Here is a 241-nt window from a genome sequence, read left to right on the forward strand (position 1 = left end):
TATTCTTGAACTGCTGCAGTGCACAATGTGAGCGTGCTATCAAATTAGGACTCTCAGCAATTTTGAGCCAGCCACACCCCTGCCTGTGAAACGTGTTAGAATCTGTCTAAGTGGCTGCTTTGTTCTTGGAACCACTTCCAATCAGAACCAGCGCCAAGTCCAAGGCATAATGCGCATGCGCAGTAAGCCCGGTCGAACGGCCGGATGACGTTGTTGGGGGGGCGTGGCTCACTCGCCGGCC

This window comes from Chiloscyllium punctatum, chromosome 15 (assembly GCF_047496795.1).
Source record: "Chiloscyllium punctatum isolate Juve2018m chromosome 15, sChiPun1.3, whole genome shotgun sequence".
In the NCBI taxonomy this organism is placed as follows: Eukaryota; Metazoa; Chordata; class Chondrichthyes; order Orectolobiformes; family Hemiscylliidae; genus Chiloscyllium; species Chiloscyllium punctatum.